Source organism: Callithrix jacchus, chromosome 3 (assembly GCF_049354715.1).
Source record: "Callithrix jacchus isolate 240 chromosome 3, calJac240_pri, whole genome shotgun sequence".
NCBI lineage: Eukaryota > Metazoa > Chordata > Mammalia > Primates > Cebidae > Callithrix > Callithrix jacchus.
Window position 1 is genome coordinate 127,834,301 of NC_133504.1, and position 21,176 is coordinate 127,855,476.

Consider the following 21,176-nt stretch of genomic DNA (forward strand, 5'->3'; position numbering starts at 1 on the left):
TGATGTTTGTAGATGTTTATCTGTCTCTGGCCATTGAAGACTTAGGTATTTATTGTAGTCTTTGCAATTTGGGCTTTTTTGTACCTGTCTTTCTTAGGAAAGTTTTTCAGGTTTTTGAAGGTACTTGGGCCCTACACCCAATCATGCTGTGGTTTTGCAGATTCATAGAGGTACCGCCTTGGCGGTCTTGGATAAGATCCGGAAGAATTCTCTGGATTACCATGCAGAGACTCTTGTTCTTCTTGATGTCATTATCCCAAAGAAACAGAGTCTCTTTCTCTTTGCTTTGAGCCACCTGGAACTAGGGTGTGTTGATGCAAGCTCACCTGTGGCCACCACTACTGGGACTTTGTTGGGTCAGACCTGAAGCCAGCATAGCACTTGTTCTTGCTGAAGACCCACTGTAACTGTTACTTGAATACAACCTATGTTCACTGAAGGCCCTAGGGCTCTTTGATCATCAAGTGGAGAAGCTAGCCAGGTTTAAGTTCTTCCTTCCTTCAGGGTGGCAAGTTCTCCTAGACCTCAGGTGAGTCCAGAGATGCCAACCAAGAGCTAAGGACTGGAATAAAAACCTTGGGAATCTAGCTGGTACTCAATTCTATTGCAGTTAAGCTGGCACTCAAACTATAAGAGAAAGTCTTTTGTACTTTCCCTTCCTCTTTCCACAGGCACAGGATCCTCTCACCTGTGGCTACTATCACCACAGGCCCTCAAAGAGTACTGCCAGGACTTTGTCAATGTTTACTTAAGGGGAGACTGGGGAGGGATAACATGAGATAAATGCCAGATATAGGTAACAGGGGGATGGAGGAAGCAAACCACATTGCCATGTATGTACCTATGCAACAATCCTGCATGATCTGCACATGTGTCCCAGAACCTAAAGTACAATTAAAAATAAAGAAAAACACCCAAGGACTCTTTGATCTGCTTCTGTTGAATACTGCCAGGCCTGGGACTCACCCTTTAGGAGAGTGGGCTTTTCTCTGGCCTATCGCAGGTCCGAAAATGCTAAGAGCTAGGCTTGTGTTGGAATTCACTTGGGGTGGCTGGAAAATATTATGAAAATATTAGGGAAAGTTATAGATTATTGTCTCAAACCTTTTGGAAAGGCTGAAAGGTTTTATTGGGAGAGGCTAGAGGTAGCTGGCTCACTTACATTAGATTAGGGAAAAGATAGAGACAATAAGAGGCCTTCCCAGTTAAGTCTGTTTACCACAAATTTCTTTGTCTCTACTCTGTTTACTCATGTAAACTTTGTGCTGGATGGTCCTCTCTGGAGAAAATCAAAGAATTACCCTTTAATAATGTTTGCTCTGGGCCCCAGAACCTAAAGTTTTTATCATTTGTAAAACCATTCTTTTAACCATGTTAATTATCCACAAGCGTATTGACTTAGAACCTCTGTTATAAAATCTTTGCTGAATAAATGTAAGGATGGGAAGGGGGTCTTGGTTGATTGGTGGTGGTTGCCCTCTGAAAGCAGCCAATGACCATCCCTAGCCCACTTGAATCATCAAAATAGATGTGAGAGTGTATTTATTCATCATTAAGTCAGGGTCTGCAGAACAGACCTCCACAGGTGGTGATTGACATCTCAGGTGGTGACCCAATGTGATATCCATCACAGCAGGCGCTTGAACACAGAATGAACTGATGTGATCATCTCTGTGAAGAAGGAGCAGTGGACTTCCCAAGAACTGGAAGGTAGAGAGGACTGTGCGGTCATGTCAAGCAGTCAGTAAGTCATTGGTACCTACTAGGGATTGCTAAACTCAAGGAGGAATTCTTTCAGGCTAGGGATTCATCATGGAACAACAGTTATCAGCTCAACGGATAAAAGCACAGAACGTAATTCAAACTGCTGCTTCCCAAGACCCATGATTCTCAGCAGATAGCATGCTGGATGTAAAGCTCTGGGAACAAGTGGGGAGAGATCATGCACAAAGTCATCCAGTGAATAGGAAAAAAGGCCAAGGAAACATTACAGCTATAGAAACTAGTCTTAAGCAAGCAGCATTACAGAAGAAACTCTTAGCCTGCCCGGTAACTGATGATCAGCAAGGCAATCAGGTGTATGTTTTGTTTATAAAAGAAAAAGAAGACATTACAGTCTGGAGTGGTGTGGCCAAGTAAAATAAAAATAAATAAATAAATAAATAAATAAATAAATAAATAAATAAAAAAAAAGACTCTGGCGGAGAAGCTTCACCCAAGCCAGCAACCTCGTAGGCCAGTGGGGAGGTGGTGTGGAGCCAGCAGCAAGCAGCACTTGAGTGGGGCCAGCATGGTTGTAGTCCTGGACCCATGCTGCTGCTGCTACAGCTGCTCTCCACAGTGAAATTTCATGTGTTCTTTTTATATAAGCAACATCTCAAATAGTAATTCTCTGCTAAGATTTAAGTAAATTCAAGGATTTGTAAAACCCTTTTCTAACATTAGTCACTGTTGTTATTCCAAACCTACCCTTCACATTGCTCTTTAAAAATCCAGTTTAAGTAAAACAGTAACCTCTGAAGGGACAGAAATTACAGCTAGCCCATGAATTAGTAAGGAGCCATAAAGAGCCAGCCATGTAGCTTTGTTCTTTAGTAGAAAAGAATTTCCTAATTGACTGCTAAGTTGCAAAACCACGTTTCTATTTTAAAAGGCAACACTACCAGCACAAGCCTTATTTACTAGTAATTCTGTAAATGTAGATGACAAATTTAATCGGCTATAAAAGAAGGCCCACAAATTAAAGAGCAATTAAAAACTAAGGGTGTAAAACCACACATTATCCTTTAAAGGAAAACTTTAAGCCAAATTAAATAATATTTGTTAAATTAAGAAGTAAAAATTTTGTGCCCATTCTCAGAAGGTAAAAGACGTTGTATGTTAAGTATGAAAGACGTATGCATGAAAGACTGATTAGAGATAGTCTTTGCTCTACTATTAAGTCACTGTTTTCAGAATTGTTTTCCAGTTTAAGTTCATAAACTTAGTCAGACTGAAAACTCAATTGCAAGATTTATGCTATTCTGCCTGTGGCTGTCAGCTCATGGTTAAATTATATTCTTTAAGTCTCTGCTTCTGGAGATATTTTCAGATTTCCTCTTAAGACTTCATGTTACCTATCTCAGCTTGCTATCATAATGATTAATGCAGTCAATTGCTAAGTTATGATCCTGATATCATCAAGATTCCATCAAGAGCAATTCCAAGCAGTATTGCACTTCTGCATATCTAATGCTTTAAACACTGTTTACTGATGGATTAGGTAAACAAGAAAAAGCTGCAGTTTGGTAGAGAACCCATAATTCAATCACCTGATCTGTGTTTACTAGCAGTGAGAGAGCTGAGATTAAAGCTATGATACTAGCATTAAAAACTTTTTCAGCTTGGCTGATAAATATAGTAAGTGACTCAGCTTACTCAGTTTATCTACTACAAAATTCTGAAACAACTTTATTTAAGTATAATCTTGAGCACATAGCACACTGCCTGGCCTATTGGCTTATGGCAATGAACAAGCAGACTTACAAGTGATAACATCACTGCTTGACCAAGACAGACAGAAACAGAAAGATTAGAGAGAGGAGTAGAAAGAAAAATATTATAGAAAGGAATTTATGCAAGTAGATTGCATAAATTTTGTTTTGAAAGTCTTAGCAAGTTTTAAAACATTAATGTAAAAGAAATTCTATGTGTAAAGATATTAGTTAAAAAGTTAAGGAAGTATCATCTAGTTTTTCTGTGAACTGGACATTAAAATAAAGAACAACAGATTTTTCTTAAAGCTCTAACCTGTTCTTTTACAAAGATTGTAAAAAGTTTCTTAGCATAGGAACAACCACTAGAATTTCCAGCACACCAGCACCAGCTAAGAGACTGCATTCTCAGCAAATGATGGAAAGAAGAAAAACCTCAAGCCACCAGAAAAAAGATCTACAGGATGACACAAGCCCTGGACATCACCTGGAGAATGCTGAAGAGGACAACACAGAAGACTAAGGAAATCATGCTTAGGGTTTGTTTCCTTTTTATTCCTTCACTCTACCTGTAACCTGTACTTGTTACATTCTATCAAGCTCATTTTCTAATCTACATTTTTTTTTTGCTCTGTAACTTAAACTAACACTCCTTTCACAGCTTCTAACAAATACTGCTTGGCTAAAAGAAATTAACATACCACCACTGAAGTTCCTCATTAATGGCATACAGTAAGCTGAAATGCCAAGTAACATTACAGGTCAGACACAAAAGATTCATAGTTATAGCTTTTATAGTCTCAGCCATAGTCATCCTGGCAACTGCCAGTGTTGCAGTGGCATCTATTACTGAGTCAGTAGGGATAGCTGCCTTTGTAGATAATCTGGCAAAGAATGTGTCAAATGAACTTGTCTTCAGGCAAGGTATAGATAAAAAAATTTTTGCACATCTGCAAGCACTTGAGGCTGCTGTAGAATATGTGGGGAGCAACAGGATGCACTGGCATTCCGACAGCAATTAAGCTGTGACTGGGAACATAAACATATTGTGTCACTTCTCTACCATAGAATCAATTAGTACATGCTTGGGATGAGGTTGAGCAACACTTCTGGGGAACCATTCAAGATGATTTAATAGCAGACATAAAGCAACTTAAAACTAGAATTCTAGAATCCCTTCATACTATAGATCTACACACCCAACAAACAGCCATATAGAAAGGTGTGTAAGATCATCTCTTCTGGTTGGACCCCTATTCCTGGGAGTCGCTCTTTAACTGGAAAGGAATGTTGCTAACTGTATTCATAATTGTCTTATGTTATTTGTTAATCCTAGGATGCAAGGCTGTAATAAAAGCAAGGACCACCTTGTCTGACAGACTCATTGCTGAATGCATCAGTGGTCAGCAGACAACAAAGCCTAATTTTAATAACAAATAAAGGGGGGATATTGGAATTCACTCGGGGTGGCTGGCAAAATATTAGGGAAATACTAGGGAAAGTTGTAAATTATAGTCTTAACTCTTGGAAAGCTGAAAAGTTTTACTGGGACAGACTGGAGGCAGCCAGCTCATTTACATTAGATTAGGGAAAAGATACCGACAATAAGAGGCCTTCCCAGTTAAGTCTGTTTACCACACATTCATTTGTCTCTACTCTGTTTACTCATGTAAACTTCGTGTTGGATGGTTTTCTCAGCAGGAAATCAAGGGGAATTGCCTGTTAGTAGTGTTTACTCTGTGCCCTGGTATCTAAAGCTTTTATCATTCATAAAACCACTCTTTTAACCATGTTAATTATTCACAAGCATGCTGACTTAGAACCTCTGTTATGAAATCTTTACTGAATAAATGTGAGGGTGGAACAGGGGATCTTGATTGATTGGCAGCAGTTGCCCTCTGAAAGCAGCCAACGACCATCCCTAGCCCACTTGAATCACTGAAATAGGTGTGAAAGAGCATTCATTTATTCATCGTTAAGTCAGGGTCTGCAGGACAGACCTCCACAGGTGTTGATCGATGTCTCAGGCTTGCACCTAGGGACCTCCAAAGCCTGCTTGTTGCTCTACTACTCTATAGCCAAGCTGGTACCTAATGAACAAGACAAAGTTCCTTTTACTTTTACCTCAGCTTTTCTCAAACAGAAGGAGGCTTTCCCCATAGCCACCACAGCTAGAATCTAGCTAGGGTCACACCTGAATCTAGCAAGACTCAGAGTCTCATCCAAGGCCCACAGCATACTACCTGGCTTTGCTTCTGGTTATTCAGGGCCCAAGGGTTCTTAGGCAGCAGATGATCAACCCTGCCAGAACTGGGTTCTTTTCTTCAAGACAGTGGGTACCCTTTTGGCTTAGCGTGTGTTTAGAAATGCTCTCCATGAGCTAGTGCCTGAAATGGGGGTTTCCTGACTCTGCTCATTGCCCTGTCCTACTGTAGTTGAGCTAGTAGTATCCAAGATGCAAGACAAAGAAAGTCCTCTTTACTTTTTGCTGTTCTTTCTTTAAGCAGAAGAAAGGAGCCACTTCCCTTGTTTTGAGCTGTGCTGCCTGGGATTGGGGAAAGGGTGGGAGTAAGCACTTTCTCACTTGCCCCTTGGTGTCTCCCCAGGTCACACGCCTTCCTAGTACCCTGGCTCTAAGTCCAGGCTAGCACTAGGAGTTGCCTTGGAATTGCAGTTCTTATGTCCTAGATTGCCTTTCAAGTTCATCTAGGATCCCAGAGCATAAAGTGACCTTATTTATTATTGCTGTGGATATTTTCATCTTGGGAGTAATAAGACTTAAGAAATTAATCAGAAATAAAACACAAATAATTGTTAAAGAAATAATACTGTCTTGTGGAAACAGACTAATGGGTTGTAAAAAGAAACTGTGTCTCTATCTCACAGAATTTCTTACATAATTCTATGAAATACTAAAATCTAATTTAGAGAAGTCAATTTTAATTGGTTGGTAAAGTCAATTTTAATTGATGACATTTTACAGCTGTGACTATGAAATTTGTAATTAATTTTTGGCTTTGCATTGTTAATTAAATATAAGATATTTATATATGATAGACTAAAGAAAGTAGTAAAGAGGTTATTACAATAAGGCACCAAAGTCTATGAAACTCAAAGATAATGCTGTGGTTAAACTCTAATGTAATCAGAAGTAATTTGTTTAGAAGTCAATTCAAGAGACTCAATTTTAACAAACTACAGAAAATATGTATTACAACTTTGTTGTGAGTTTAAGACTCATGTAAGTCCTAGAATGTTGTGGTAATGATTCTCTATGAAATGAAAGAAAAAGAATAGAATGAAACTTGAAAAAACTGACAGTGTCTAAAATAATTTGTGCAGATTGTTGAAAAACAATTGAAACTATAGAACATTATGAAAATAATGCTGCTTTACAAAAAAAAATGATGCTTGTAAATCATGTATAATTAAGCTGGAAAAGCATAAGAAATTATTTAATGAGTCTTTCATGAGATATTTAGAAAAACCAGAATATAGTGTCTAAAATTAAGGGGCTCAGTCCTAGCAAAGCTAGTAACAATCTTGTTATAGAATATGTGCTTCTGAATAGTTCAGTTTGTGAATCAACTGTATATTTGATGTTTGAGGGGAAAAAATGATTGCTTTTTCTTTTTAAGTTAGAATCATAGTCTCAATTAGCTGAAAGGAAAGAAGTTTGAGATGTGGATCCCTCCTTATGTAAACTTCAGAGGACACCACTCACACATGTGTTAGAGATGGAAGGATGTGGGCCTGGAAGGGCAGCACAGACTTTGTTAATATCATTCACAAGTTTAATTCCAGTCCCCCCAACCTGCTAAGAAAATGTTTCAAATTCTCTCAATGGTTTTGGTCCTGATTTTCCTATGAACTCTCTTTTTGTCCTCGATTCTTGCTTTCAATTCATTTTATTTTTCTCCTCTATCTGAGGAGATTATAAGTAGGCATATTCATATAATTAAGAAATGAAATATATATATATATTTAATATCCACCTGACTCTGTCCAGCTTATAAAACCCCAGTGCCATTTTCTCATTCTAAAATCTGTTTCTCAGTATTAGGGAGTTCTAGGCTTCCATTCTATGAAGTCTTCATTGGGAAACTGCTGGGGACTGTTCCCCTAGACCCTAGCTGCACGGCAGATGAATAAATGCACTCACACACAGAATATAGTGAACCAGTTGGCTGAGGGGTCATAAGCCTCTCACAGAGAGAGATAGCAGCTACTTGACACTCACCAGCTCACTCCTTCCACGTTTATTCAGTGTAGATGTAATAACTGAGGCTTTAAGTCAAGACTTGTAGAGAAAGATTGAAGGTCAGGTTCTGATGCCCAAAATAAACACCATTAGTTGACAATATCCCTGGTTCACCTCCCCCTGAGAGGGGCCATCCAGCTCAAAGTTTAGTTTTGAGACCACATGAGGAAACAAGTTATTTAGGTAAACTCCCCCACATACCCCAGCTATTTGCTTTACTTGTTAACTAAATGTAAAGGGAATTTAGGCTGCCTTCAGCTGAAACTTCTACTGAAACTATGAAAAATCCCTTAGGCCTTCTAAAAGAGTTTGAGACTATATTCTATGAACTTTCTCTACTATAGTTCCCTTAATATTTTTGCCACCATCCTGAGTGAGTTCCTACAGGAAACAAGTGGCAATGGCCAGGGTGAACCCAATCAATGTTAAAATCTTCATCTTGTCCTGTTAACTCTGAGAGTTTCTAAACAATAGAGTTTTATGTTAGTGTTTTGATACTAGCTTGGAATTACTTTTTCAAGGAACTCTTCATTGTCTCATATTTGTTCTCATAGTGCTTATAGCGATTGTTTTCAAAATAATTACCAAATTCATAGTTGTGTTTATGTATTTATATATGTGTAATAGCCGATTTCTATGCCGGACTTTACATTCTATGAGGGCAGAGGTGGTGTTTTTTATTTTTTTGGTTGTACATGTATCTCATGTGTTTTTAGCATAGTACATAGAAAGCCACATGTAAGAATTTATTAAATTATTTTAGCTATGTATATCACTGCAGATATTATTCATAAACCTGTTTTTTTAATTCAACTTTTATTCCTCATGTTGAGTAATTAAATTTGTCATAGATGATCTTTTTAATTTAGTAATCTCTCCTTCTTCCAGGGCTTATCGTTAACTTTTAAACATGTTAAAAACCTTCCCAGTCTACCACAAACTTGTAAGCTTGTCCAATCTGGAGCCTGTTGGCTATATGTGGCCCAGGAAAACTTTAATTTGTAAACTTTCCTAGAACATTATGAGGCATTTTTGTGATTAAAAAGAAAAAACTCATCAGTGTATTTTATGTATTAGTGTATTTTATATGTGGCCCAATACAATTTAACTTCCAGTGTGGCCCAAGGAAGCCAAAGGCTGGCCATTCCTGGTCTACAATCTAGATTCTACCTCCATTTACTCTCTTAAAAGTCCTTTACTTCATGGTCAATCTGTTTAGAAGATATTAGAAAATAATCTCAATTTTATACCTCTTCCTCCTTAATCCACTGCAATCTAGCATCTCACCTCACCACTTCCCTGAAATTACTATCAAGTTTGTTAGCACCATCTTTGTTGCCAATAGCAATGGACTTTTGTTTAAGTTTATCTTTTACTTATTCATTCTGCAGTGCTTGATATTTTCACCAGACCCTCTCTTACCCCTTGTCCTCTGTTAATTACCCCTCCCTGGCTTTTCCCTAGTTTTTAGCCACCTTCTTTGCTCTATCCCTTATAGGTTGGGGTTATATAGGATTTCACCTCATTTCTCCTATAATCTCCTTCTGAAGAATTCCTGCACATAGCCATACATCTCCTTCATGTGAGTACCTTCTATACCTGATGACTTATAGGTCTTTCTCTAAAGGATTCAACTGCTTAATGAACTGTGTTTTTCTCTCTCTCTCTCTTTTTTTTTAAATCATACCTTCTTAGGCTCACTATATCATCATTGATTTGAAAACTATTCCTGGACTCTTTTCCTCCTTTGATAAAGTGATAGAGAAATTAATACATACCTGAAGCAGAAATGAATAACAGATAGGGTTATACAACTAGATACCTTTGTAGGGGTATCTTGAATTCTAGTCAGTAGCTGTTCTTTTTGAACCTGAACAGTGTCCCCAAGTATCCATATGTCTCATATCTTATATATAGAGAGAACTAATGAAGCCATTCTTTCACTTGATAAAGTAACTTGGTTTCTGTGTCTTTCCTACTTTGGTGAAAAGGGGGTGTGGGTGATGAAAGTAGAAGAAAACATTTTGTTAGGATTGGATTGTAGATAGGATTGTTACAGGTGAATCTTGAAACAGTAACAATGAAATAAATATATTTGTTTTCTGTAAAGAAAATTTGTCCTTTGCATATTCTCTCAAGACCATTATAAGTAAAGATTAGTTATTTTAGCAATTTATTTTGTTATTTCGGAGCTATCATTCTTTTTTGAACAACTTATCAAAGAAAAGCATATTTAGTAGTAATATATAGTAATTAATATGTTGTCATACATTCTTATAGTTTTAGGACTTTAATCAACTCTATTTTTGCATAATTTACTTCCTTGTTATTTGAGTAGAATTGAAATAATCAGTATATGAAAATATTTAAGGAGAAAGCTGAAACCATGATTATTCTAATTGCTTAATATATATTTAAATATTGTTAAAAATAGCTTTATTTGTAAAAAATGTAGCTACACCTTTCTTGTTCAGTTTGAAATTAACTATCAGAATTATTTTATTTGCACCATTATAGAGTTTTTGTTTGTTTGTTTTTTGTTTTGAGATGGAGTGTCCCTCTAATTTCCCCAGTTGGAGTGCCCCTCTAATTTCCCCAGTTGGAGTGCAATGGCACAACCTCAGCTCACTGCAATCTCCGCCTCTGGGGTTCAAGTGATTCTTCTGCCTCAGCCTCCCGAGTAGCTGGGATTACAGGCATGTGCCGCCCCACCCAGCTAATTTTGTATTTTTAGTAGAGATGGGGTTTTGCCATGTTGGTCAGGCTGGTCTAGAACTTTTGCCCTCAGGTGAATTACCCACCTTGGACACCCGAAGTCCTGAGATTACAGGTGTTGGCCACCATACCCAGCCCATTTTAGAGCTTTCTGAATGTATTCTCAATTACGTGAAGCTTACTTTGCTTGGTTGTTATTTTATCATTTACTATTTTTAACATGTAAATATCATATATATATGATAGTAAATGTAGTTGTCTTGAAATTAGTACTATGTTTAAATTCTACCTGTCATTTAGTAGCTATCTGACTTTAGAGAGGTTACTTAACCTCATCTTTAAAAAATGGAAATATCTTCCAAATTCACAATACAAGATGTTGTTAAATTTATATGATAACATTAGTAATGCATGAAATACATTGTAAAGTCACTTGTGTGTCTGGTTAATAAATTAAAATTTAACTAATTTATATATTTAGTTGAATGAACAACTGTTTACCTTAACTGATTTGTATGTAAATATGTTGATTATAACTTAAATCTCATACTGAAAGCATTGTAATACATTCCATGTACTAATTCATTAAAAAATATTAAATAAGTATTATTTTGGGGGCTCTGTATTTAGTACTGAGTATGCATCAGTTAATAGTAATAATGGTGCTAATGAAAGGTTAAATGAAAAATAATGACCTTCTTTTTCCATTGGTGTCTTTTAATAGATTCAACACATCTCAACTGGACAATTCCTTTACTACAATATTATTTATACCACCTTTGATTCCAAGAGGCTCTTGAGTTGGATGCCTGCTGGATAATCAACAATATAGTAAATGTGCCAGTAATAGAACAATATATAATGCTGTCTTTTCTTGAGATTTGAGGTCATCAGTTTCAAACCAGAAATGCCACATACATTTAAGACTGTCCCACTGATTTGACTCATAATGTGATTTGCTTTCTTTTGCATGTAAGTTTTCCATTTGCTTCAGAATAATAACCAGTATATATCCCTTTGTCAAATTTACAATTATAGTTCTATTAGCTAGATATTGGGACATAGACAAGAGAGTTGGGGATTCTTGTCTTTAGATATCAGCAACTATTAAGTTGCAGACTCCTATCTCATTATTTATCCAATATTAGCTACCATTTTTATTATACAATATCTTTATTCCGAAAGCATTCTTTGAGTTCTATTTAAAAACCTGAGAAACTGAACTAATTATTTGCATTTTCCCCCAGTAACATATTTCCTGATAAAAATGCACTAAATTTCTAAGAAATCTTATTTACTGATTATGTCTTATAAAAATGGAAAGATTATTGAAAACATCAGCTGATACTAAAATATGAATGTTTTTAGTTGGAAACTGATGTTGAGCTGCAATGCAGGACAGCGGTCAGATACAAACACTACAAAGCCAGACATATTTGAGTATCATTGTTTTCTCTGCTTACTAGCAGTGTGACCTTCGACAAATGACTTACTCTCTCCACGCCTCAGTTTTCTCTATAAACTGAGAATAACGATTATTTTTATTTCATAGGGATGTTATGAGGATTTAATGAATTGGTATAAGTAAAATATTCATAAAAGTACCTAACCCATAGTAGGCACTATAGAGGTGTTATTATTCTTGCTGTTAGTAGTAATAGTAGCAGAAACTGCAACAGTATATTTATATATTCTAGTATTAGGAATTTGGGGAACAACAGAACCTGGAAATAATGGCCAAAAATATAGAAAAGTGTATTGGCAAATGAAGTTGAAGATTAATGTGGATTTTGTCAGCTACTGTAAATTAGTATATGCCTGAAGTTCTTCATAGTATCTCTTCAAGTGATTCATCTATAAAGTGTCATTTTTAGTTTTCAAAGTATTATACTATATGGCAATAGGAAATCACAGTAAGTTTTTTTTTGTGACAGTAATCAATAGAGAATTTAAAATGAAAGTTTATTTCCTAATTAATTACCACAGTGCTACACACTTGTTTCTCTAGCTTGGTCCTTAACACATTCCCTTGCATACTTTTTTCAAATTGTGATTGGAACACTATCTACTGCATATATTATATTGAAACATAAATGCCATTGGCATTGACATCATTTGGAGAAATAGCAATTGTTCCCTTTTCAAAGGTGGTGTCAGCTTCAAGGTCAATGTCAAAATCCACATGATTGTCATCACCTTTAGCGCTGACTTACCAAGTTTCAGGGTAGTCCTGAATTTGCTAGGGCTCTCATTATTCAGAGAAGTTCCAGATGCAACTTTTTGTCCAGTTGCCAATTTACCTCTAGATCAGTTGTTGCTAAACTTAGCCTACATTTTGTTGGTTGATGCTGATGTTGTTATAGGTACCCATGTTTCTGAAGAAGGAGATATAGAGTACATTTGGGAACATGTTGATGACCATTCTTGCTAATGTGGTCTTTGTGGAAATAGCAGGTTTAGAGGCTGTTTGGGGAGTTGTATCAGCAGTGGACGCTGAGGAAGTGGTGATATGTGGTAGATTCTTGGAAATAGCAGTGACAATAAGATTGTGCCTAGAGAAATGAAGGAAGTTAGCAGGGTGTGAGCGGCAGAAGGGCAAGTCCTGGTTATTCCTATAGAAAAGAGTTCATTTAAAAGTCTATGCAATTTTAACCCTGCTTCTCCTTTATTATCTTATTTTCTCCTCCACTATTCTCTTCATGAACAATTTGCTCTAGACTCTCTATACCACATCATATTTTCCTGAAAGGTTTGTTGCTTTTCTGATGCTCTTCATTCTTTCTGAAATGTTCCTAAACTTCTAACCTAGGGGTCTCAATGATCTGCATGTTCTGTCGGGACCAAATAAAATATTATCATCCTTGGAAACCTTCTTATGTGCCCAACTTGAATTGTTTTTTTCCCTAATCTGAAACCCCATGATACTTTATGTATTTTATGAGATTTGCCACTTTTATTTTGGCATAAAACTTATGTAACTAATATTTAAGAATGAATTCTGAAGTTTCTTGCAGTTGAGGTCAATATTTACTTTGTTTTCTTTTAGTATCTTTTTAGTAGTATTGGGATGTTACATGTAATTTCCAGTATACTTTCACCGAAATGAATTCATGAGAAATTTTATAGTAATGTACATTATATTAGGTGACACTGAGTAAGAATAAGAATATGTAAGAAACCTATTCTATTCTTTAACTTAAAGAAATACACAAATTAGTTAGTCCAAATTCATTAGGTATTGACAAGCATATATACAATTTTAATGTAGAAAGGCATATTTAGAAATATTGCAGTAGGTAAGCAATGAGTATCTGAAGGAAGTCTGCCTGGATTTCATACCGAGCTGCGTTTCATCTTTTCTTGCTTCATTTTCTTCATTATTTTAGAATTGTTTAAGTATTACATTAATAAATCAATGTGAAGTGCTTACATTCACACTGCCTGGAACATAAGCAAGTACTAAATAAATGCTAACTATTTAATGATGATAATCAGATTAGGGCTTTTATTATAATGGATTGAGGAATATGTTAGGGTCCATATAGAGTAGCATTGATTAGATGATGTTCAAGAGAAGAATTACCATGCTGTGAAGAATTTATCCCAACAGGATGATGATTTCCTAATGTAGTGTACAAGACTTTCAGGTAGAACTTAATGTACAAAAAGTATCATAATTTAATCAGGTATTAGAATTCTAATCTTAGAATCTTGAGTGCATGCAATATATTTATGTAAAGTAATATATTATTAAAAAATCATACATTGGCACTATTTACACAGTGGCTTATTTCTGTCTTGAATAGCTACACAAAGCAGGTATTGTGAATGTGATATTTCTTACTACTTCTCATTACTATAGCCTAGTCCCATGAAATTTCCTGAAATCCTTTATGAAATTTGTAAACTTTTGTTTGATTTATCTTTCCTTAAATAGAGTTTTAATTTTGTGATGGGAGAGAGATGTTTTATAATTTTTCATCCTGCTCTATCAACACACACACAGACACTTTCTCTCTCTCTCTCTCTCTCTCTCTCTCTCTCTCTCTCTCTCTCTCTCTCTCTCTCTTCAATATAGCCATATAGCCCCAGGCATAAACAACAATGATATCTGAGTATTGAATAGGAATTGCAGCATACTTGCTGGTATTAGAGAGGGCATCAATTATAGTAGGCTCTAGTAGGGTAGGTTTGAGTGGTTGTGAAGACAATAGCAATAAGATACTTAGTAATGGTATAAGGAGTTGGATTTATAGACATGGTAACAATAGAGGCTAACAGAGAAGAAGTTGTTGACATTGCTTTAAGAATGTGTTGTTGTGAGTAAGGATTCCAATATGGTAGGTTTGTAAGACATATATTGGGTGGAAACCAGTCATTTTAATATTTAGCTATATTGGTAGGTGTACTAGGTCTATTCTTGCTTGAAATTGAGCGTGCTGGTTTTCCCTAAATTGAGTTGAGCAAGGATGATCTGTGCCTAGTTTAGAGAGTTTAGAGTTTGTGATGGGTGTGGTGGAGTTTGAATTGATGCAAACAGACAAGGAAATAAAGTGTTTTCTGAAGTTTGAAAAGGTAATAATCGATCTGGTTAAATGATTGTGGTACAGATGAGTAGATGCATGTGGGTGAGATGAAGGCCAATAGGGTACAACCCAGGTAGGTCCAGTTTATGATGAAAGGCTCCACTTGGTTGATCAGATATTTCTTGATACTTGGCAAATTAAAAAAAAATTAACAAATGTACTTGAAGTTCATTAAAATCAAACACAGGTAATATACTTACCTTAGTGTTAACAGCAAATCATGTTTACAGAGGTTTTTCTATTCACTACTATAACTAAAAAATTATAAAAAATAACTAAAAATTTAAATAAAGATAAATAAGGAATTATGCTGCTATTATTAAAAAAATGCAACATATAAAAATGTTCTTGTGCTTCACTTACATTACCTATATGCAAAAGGATATTATAATAATATTCTCTTCACAAGGTCATTTTGATAATTAAAAATATGTATAAAGCATTTAGAATATTGCAAGGTATATAATACACTCTCAGTTTTATTTTTACTACCATTAGTGTTAATACTAACAGTATAGCAAAAAACATTATCCTCTGTCACATGACAGAGGCCAGTTGACATAGTAGAAAGTGTGAGGGCTTTGGAATCAGAGAGACCTGAATTCAAATCCTGATCAAGCACCTCTCAGCCTTGCAATCTTGAAAAGTTTCTTAGTATCTTTGCATTTTTCCATTTCTGTATGGTAAAAATAATGAATTGTTGTGATAATCAGATTTTTTTAAATTTTAAAATGTCGAACATGAGGCACCATTGGCTATATAACAGATTAGGAGTATAAAGAAGTAACCACTAACATAAAATAAATCTTAATTAATTATAGAACATTTAAGTTTTAGAAGTATTTTATAGAAATATAAAAATCTATCCAATTTAGAATTTAAAATTTTATAATTTGTATAAAACATTTAGACTCAAATACAGAATGTGGGAATTTGCACAAGGGATAGGCTACTTTACTTTCATATTAAGTGTTAAAATAATGATCTAAAATAAATAATTGAAACAAAATCGCAAAGTAAACACAATTCTTTGACCTTTATAAGAAAAAAGGTTTCAAGAACTATAAAAGCATTCACATATGTGGAATAACTTTCTGTAGCATCTCCTTTACACTATCACTAATTTGCACTCTTAAAGTTACCTTTTAAAATCCTTTTGAAATTAGGCTCTGTGTGGTCAATGGATAGTCTATGACTGACAGTGGCTTTTCCAGTAACTCTGAAAATGACATGAGGCTCATTCTGAACATGAGAAATATTCTCCTAGTTTATTTTTCTTCACCCATTGTCTGAACTTCAAGAATGAAAAGGTATGTGATTGACTGTCTTTTCCAACTCTAAATGTTAATAGTTGTTTTGGGGTTCTGAAAATAAATGAGATCAAATTTGTGAGCCTTTCCTTAATACCTTTCCAATTTGAATTCTTTGTGGAGTTACCTACTTAGATGCTGTGATATATATTTTTGATTAGAGTGATTTTGAACTTGTAAAAACTAACCACAATAAAGTTTCTGGAATGCTTTTATATGATTTGGTTTTTTTTTTAGAGAATCAATACAGTAGGTCATATCTCATTGGGCAGTATTTGCCTTTTCATGGAACCTGGAGCTTCAAATTTATCTTAAAGCTTCCCTTTAAAATTCGAATAAAACCAACCAAATTATTAATTACATAATTTTTAATGTTTATGACAATTTTGTATCAAATATTGGTTCAATAATGTTATATTATGTGTGCTTTAAAAATCTCTAAGCCACAATTGGGATCCTTGCATAATCAATGTGTTTAACAATCCTATTTTGATTTTTAAAAATGTTTATTACAAATTATAGGAATAGGAACAACTCTGGAGCACAGTTCTCAGTGAGAGCAATTCAGAATATGAGTGATCTTCTCATTTCCAACTGAAGTACTAGGCTCATCTCAATGGGACTAGTTGGACAGTGGGTGTAGCCCAAGGAGGACAAACTGAGGCAGGGTGGGGTGCTGTTTCACCCAGGAAGTGCAATGGCCAGAAGACACCCCCCAACCCAATGGAGACCATCAGGGACTTTTCCAGTCACTCCAGTATGCCAGTTCGGATGCTCTGCTTCTCCTGTGGTCTTTGCAGCCCATAGACCAGGAGATTCCTGCTGGCTGACAGGCACCACGGGTTTCCAGTGCAAATTTGAGCAGCTGTTTTGGCTGGCTCCTGGATCACCTGTGAGACAGAGTCACACATACCCCTGAGAGAAAGGGGACTGAAGGCAAGGAGCCAGATGATCTGTCTCAGTGGGTCCCACTCCCATGGAGACCAGCAAATTGAATCCCACTAGCTTGGGATTTTTGTAGCCAGCACAGTAATTTGAGCTTGACCTGAGATGGTTGAGCTTGGTGGTGGGGGAAGGGTGTCTGCCGTTACCAAGGCAGTCTGCCACTATGGAGGAAATCCACCACTACTGAGACAGCCTGCCATTACTGAGGCAGTCCACCATTACTGAGGCAGTTCTAACCTTACTTGTATAAACAAAAGCACAAGTAAGTTTACACAGCAGCTGGGTGGAGCCCACCAGCTCAGCAATGCCTCTGCAGGCCAACTGTGACTAGACTGATTCCTTCCTGGGCAGAGCATCATTGACAAAAAGGCAGCAGGGCATCAGAGAATTATAAATAAAGCCCCACCTTCCCAGGACAGAGCACCTGGGAAAAGGGTTGGGTGGTTGTGAGTTACACTGCAGCAGAATTAAATGTCCCTGCCCAGCAGCTCTGAAGGGAGCAATGGAGCTCCCAGCACAGCACTTGAGCTCTGAGGAGGGATATACTGCCTCCGCAAGTGGCACCCTGACCCCTGTATATCCAAAGAGACACCTCAAACAGGAGAGCTCTGGCTGACATCTGGCAGGTACCCTTCTGTGACAAAGGTACCAAAGGAAGGAACAGGGAGCAATACTTGCTGTTCTGCAGCCCCCATGGGTGATTCCCACACAAGCCAGGTCTGGAGTGGACCTCCAGCTGTCCTGCAGCAAAGGGGTATGACTGTTAGAAGGAAAAGTAAACAACAGAAAGAAATAGCTTCAACATCAACAGAAAGGATGTCCACTTGGAGAATCCATCTGAAAGTCACCAACTTGAAAGACCAAAGATAGATAAAACTGAGATGATGGGAAGAAACCAGTGCAAAAAGGATGAAATCATCAAAAAACCAGAATGCCTCTCTTCCTCTAAGAGATCACAACTCCTCACCAACAAGAGAACAAAACTGGATGGAGAATGAGTCTGACAAATTGACAGAAGCAGGTTTCAGAAGGTGGGTAATAACAAACTTCTCTGAGCTAAAGGTACATGTTCTAACCCAATGCAAATAAACTAAGAGCCTTGAAAAAAGGTTACACTAATTGCTAACTATAATGACCAGCTTAGAGATGAACATAAACCAACTTGATGGAGCTGAAAAACACAGCACGAGAACTTTGTGAAGCCTACACAAGTTTCAATAGCTGAATCAATCAAGCAGAAAAAGTATATCAGAGATTGAAGATCAACTCAATAAAATAAAATTAGAAGGCCAAATTAGAGAAAAAATAATAAAAAGAAATGAAAAAAGCCTACAAGAAATATGGGATTATGTGAAAAAACCTAATCTACGTTTGATCAGTGTACCTCAAGGTGACGAGAATGAATCCAAACTGGAAAACACTCTTCAGGATATTATCCAGGAGAACTTCCCCAACATAGCAAGACAGGCCAGCATTCAAATCAAGGAAATACAGAGAACACCACAATGGTATTCCTCAAGATGAGCAACCCCAATGCACATAAGTTTCAGATATACAAGGGTTGAAATGAAGGAAAAAACGCTAAGGGCAGCCAGAGAGAAAGGTTAGGTTACCCACAAAGGGAAGCACGTCAGACTAACAGTGGATCTCTCAGCAGAAACCCTATAAGCCTGAAGAAAGTGTGGGCTAATATTCAACATCTTAAAAAAAAGAACTTTCAATCCAAAATTTCATATCCAGCCGAACTAAGCTTCACAAGTGAAGGAGAAATAAAATTTTTTATTTACAAGCAACTGCTGAGAGATTTCATCACCACCAGGCCTGCCTTATGAGAGCTCCTGAAAGAAGCACTAAACATGGAAAGGAACAACCAGTACCAGCCACTGCAAAAATGTACAAAATGGTAAAGACCATTGACACAATGAAGAAACTGCATCAATTAATGGGCAAAACAACCAACCAGCATCAAAATGGCAGGATCAAATTCACACATAACAATATTAACCTTAAATGTAAATGGGCTAAATTATCCAATCAAAAGACACAAAATGGTAAACTGGATAAAAAGTCAAGACCCATCAATGTGTGGTATTCAGGAAACCCATCTCATGTGCAAAGACACACATAGACTCAAAATAAAGGGATGGAGGAAGATTTACCAAGGAAATAGGAAGCAAAAAAAGAAGGGGTTTCAATCCTAGTCTTTGATAAAATGGACTTTAAACCAACAAAGATCAAAAGAGACAAAGAAGGGAATTACATAATGTAAATAGGAAAGGGATCAATGCAACAAGAAGAGCTATCTTAACTATATACACACCCAATACAGGAGCACCCACATACATAAAGCAAGTTCTTAAGGACCTACAAAGAGACTTAGACACCCACACAATAATAGTGGGATACCTTAACACTCCACTTTCAATATTAGACCGCTCAATGAGACAGAAATTAACAAGGATATCCAGGACTTGAACTCAGATCTGGGCCAAGTGGACCTAATAGACATCTACAAAACTCTCCACCCCAAATCCACAGAATATACATCCTTCTCAGCACCACATAACACCTACTCTAAAATTGACCACATAATTAGAAGTAAATTATCAGCAAATGCAAAAGAACAGGAATCATAACAATGAGCCTCTCAGACCACAGTGCAATCAAATTAGAACTCAGGAATAAGAACTCACTCAAAATCACACACTATGTGGAAATTGAACAAGCTGCTCCTGAATGACTATTGGATAAATAAGGAAATGAAGGCAGAAATAAAGATGTTCTTTGAAACCAAAGAGAACAAGGACGCAATGTCCCAGAATCTCTGGAACACATTTAAAGCAGTGTCTAGAAGGAAATATGTAGCACTGAATGCCCAAATGAGAAGCAAGGAAAGGTCTAAAATTGATACCCTAACTTCACAATTAAAAGAACTAGAGAAGCAAGATCAAACAAATTCAAAAGCTAGCAGAAGACAGAAAATAACCAAGACGAGAGCAAAACTGAAGGAGATAGAGACACAAAAAAACCCTTCAAAAAATCAACAAATCCAGCAAAACCAAAAACAAAGCTGAAAAGATCAACAAAATATATAGAATGCTAGCCAGACTAATAAAAAAGAAAACAGAAGAATTGAATAGATACAATTAAAATGATAAAGGGATATAACCACTGATTCCACAGAAATACAGACTACCATAAGAGATTATTACTAACAACTCTATGCACATAAACCAGTAATCTAGAAGAAATGGATAAATTCCTGGACACTTACACCCTCCCAAGACTAAACCAGGAAGAAGTTGAATCCCTGAATAGGCCAATAACAAAGTCTGAAGTTGAGGCAGCAATTAAGAGCCTACCAACGAAAAAAAGTCCAGATCCAGACAGGTTCACAACTGATTTCTACCAGATATACAAAGAGGAGCTGGTACCATTCCTTCTAAAACTATTCCAAATAATACAAAAAAGAGGGAATCCTAACTCATTTATGAGATCAACATCATCTTGATACCAAATCCTGGCAGAGACACAACTGAAAAAGAAAATTTCAGGCCAATATCCATGATGAACATTGATGCAAAAATCTTTAATTAAATACTGGCAAATTTAATGCAACAGCACATCAAAAAGCTTATCCATCATGATCAAGTATGCTTCGTCCTGGGGATGCAAGTCTGGTTCAACATAAACAAATCTATAAACAGAATCCATCACATAAACAGAACCAAAAACAAAAACCACATAATTATCTCAATAGATGCAGAGAAGGCCTTCAACAAAATTCAACAGTGCTTTATGCTAAAAACTCTCAATAATCTAGATATTGATGGAAAGTATCCCAAAATAATAAAAACTACTTATGACAAAACCACAGCAAATATAA

At 36.4% G+C, this 21,176-nt stretch overlaps 1 long non-coding RNA gene across 1 annotated transcript; it reads left to right on the forward strand.

The window, feature by feature from the left end:
* The first annotated feature begins 1,507 nt into the window (after positions 1-1,507).
* On the forward strand, positions 1,508-16,763 carry LOC118152283 (uncharacterized). The gene is made up of 4 exons (XR_013533450.1): positions 1,508-1,744; positions 3,806-4,012; positions 11,174-11,280; positions 16,202-16,763. It is a non-coding gene; the product is annotated as an uncharacterized LOC118152283 (long non-coding RNA).
* The last annotated feature ends 4,413 nt before the right edge of the window (positions 16,764-21,176 follow it).